Below are 2,500 nucleotides of genomic sequence, written 5' to 3' on the forward strand. Positions count from 1 at the left end.
AAGATCCAAGGATCTAAGTGAGGAAATTTGTAAGCTTCGAACAGTCCGTGGTAGGTATGAAAAAACAATGTTTAGAAACAATAATAACTTATTGGCGTGGCTTGTAAGCGTTTGCAAGTCAAATTTCGGTGAGCTGGAAAAAATGCTGTGGTCCACGGTTAGCAGCGTGAGTTGCAATGAATGCGAATAAAAATCCAAATTGAGTGGGTGGAGCAGGTAAATTTCAGGTAACATATATTTCCTAGCTAGCACATCCTCTGATGTAATAATTACTCAATGAAGGGTCCTCAGAAAGCTACTCATCCGGCTGAAGATACCTTAATTATTATATACCTTAATTATTATATGAAGATTACATTGTCATTAATGAATCCCAAGTTAACACAAACCGAGCACTCCTCGTTGTGTAATCATTACATCAGAGGATCTGCTAGCTAGGAAACATATGTAGTCTGAACTTTACCTGTTCCACTCCCTCAATTTGGTGTGCTGTTGGCAATATCTTTTCCTCCTCAGGACTTTTCCTTTTCTCCTTGCCGACGAAGAGTTATGCTCGAAACGTCAATGTCTCTCCTTTCACCAAGCGTCAAGCTAATACATTTCTTGTGCACGTCCTCATGTTCGTTTTTATTCGCATATTTTCGTAATTTGGTTTGTTTATTTGCATTGAGTATATATATGTATATATATATATATATATATATATATATATATATATATATATATATATATATATATATATATATATATATATATATATAAGCGCATACACAACACACAAAAACATACACTTTTAAGGCACTTATAAAGTATATATAACAAAGGCTGACGTATACGTGTTTATGGTGTGTATATGTATGTTTGTATGAGTTTGTGTGTGTACGTGTGTCTATATGTTAGTGTGTATGTGGAATGAACTCATAAATACAGACACACTAGTACATATTGTTCATATATATATAGTTGTTTGTTTTGCAATAAGAGACGGTTTTTTAAGAAGTAGTAGTAGTCGTAGTAGCAGCAGCAGTAGTAGTAGCATTAGTAGAAGTAGTTGTAATAGTAGTAGTAGTAGTAATAGAATAAGAATAAGAACAATAAGAACAACAACAGCAAAAACAACATAATAATACAAGCACAACAACAACAACAATGGACTTGTTTTTGCAGATTTTCCAAGATTCCAAGATGTACTAGAATTTCTTGTTTGATCTATGAAAAGAAACGCCTGATGTGTTTCTCAATTGGACGGCAAAGGAATAACAATAAGAAAAAGAAAGACAACAGCAACAGTAATAATAATAGTAATAATAATGTTGATGATGATGATGATGATATTGGTTTCAAATTTTGGCACAAAGCCAGCAAGTATGTGGAAGCGGGTAAGTCGATTACATCGACCTCAGTGCTCAACTGGTACTTATTTTCATCGACCCTGAACGGATGAAAGGTAAAGTCGATGTATATATATATATATATATATATATATATATATATATATATATATATACATCGACTTTACCTTTCATATATATATATATATATGTTCATATATATATATATATGTATATATACATGTTCATATATATATTTACATATATACACACATATATATAAATATGTATATTCTTTTATTCTATTACTCGTTTCAGTCATTTGACTGCGGCCACTCTGGAGCACCGCCTTTAAGTCGAAGAAATCGAACCCTGGACATATTCTTTATAAGCCTGGTACTTACTCTATAGGTCTCTTAGGCCGAACAACTAAGTTACGGGGACGTCAACACACCAACATCGGTTAGGGTTAGTGTTAGGGTTAGGGTTAGGGTCTAGCGATGATGGGGGTGGGGATTACATACACAGATTCAAGGATACACATCAATATATACACACACATACGGCGGGCTTCTTTCAGTTTCCGTCTACTAAATCCACTCACACGGCTTTGGTTGGCCCGAGGCTATAGTAGACGTCACTTGCCCAGGGTACCACGTAGTGGGACTGAACCCGGCACCAGGTAGTTTAGAAACAAGCTTCTTATTTCTTTATTGCCCACAAGGGGCTACACACAGAGGGGACAAACAAGGACAGACAAAGGGATTAAGTCGATTACAATCAAGAGAAGATTGTCAAAGGCATTCTAAGCCGCGATATATGAAGCCATATGTGACTATCTGGTCGATAGAGTAATAAATTGAATAGAAGTACCGATAAAAGAAGGAAGTAAAACAAGCAAAAAAAAAGTGTTTTCCGTCTCCAAGGTGACCCCCAAAAGTATACAACAGAAGTCGAATTATCAGACAAATTTGAGAAGATATGTGAAACGATTTAATCTGTCTTAAATCCTAAAAAACTATGAGAAGTTGTCTACAGTAGGTTATGATAAAATAATGGAAGGGTACAAGTTATATCTTACACGTATCATAGACAAGGAGACGGAACATTGGAGAAATTAATGAAGAAAAAGTGCGGGATCATAGAGAAATGCTAGTGTGTCTTTTGTT

General features: G+C 35.0%; 1 protein-coding gene across 2 annotated transcripts in view; it reads left to right on the plus strand.

Moving 5' to 3' along the window:
- Positions 1-2,500, plus strand: part of LOC106867565 (acetylcholine receptor subunit beta-like 1) — a 341,431-nt gene that overhangs the window by 128,933 nt on the left and 209,998 nt on the right. The gene's annotated exons all lie outside the window — the stretch shown is intronic.

This window comes from Octopus bimaculoides, chromosome 12 (assembly GCF_046866305.1).
Source record: "Octopus bimaculoides isolate indiv1 chromosome 12, ASM4686630v1, whole genome shotgun sequence".
Taxonomy (NCBI): Eukaryota; Metazoa; Mollusca; class Cephalopoda; order Octopoda; family Octopodidae; genus Octopus; species Octopus bimaculoides.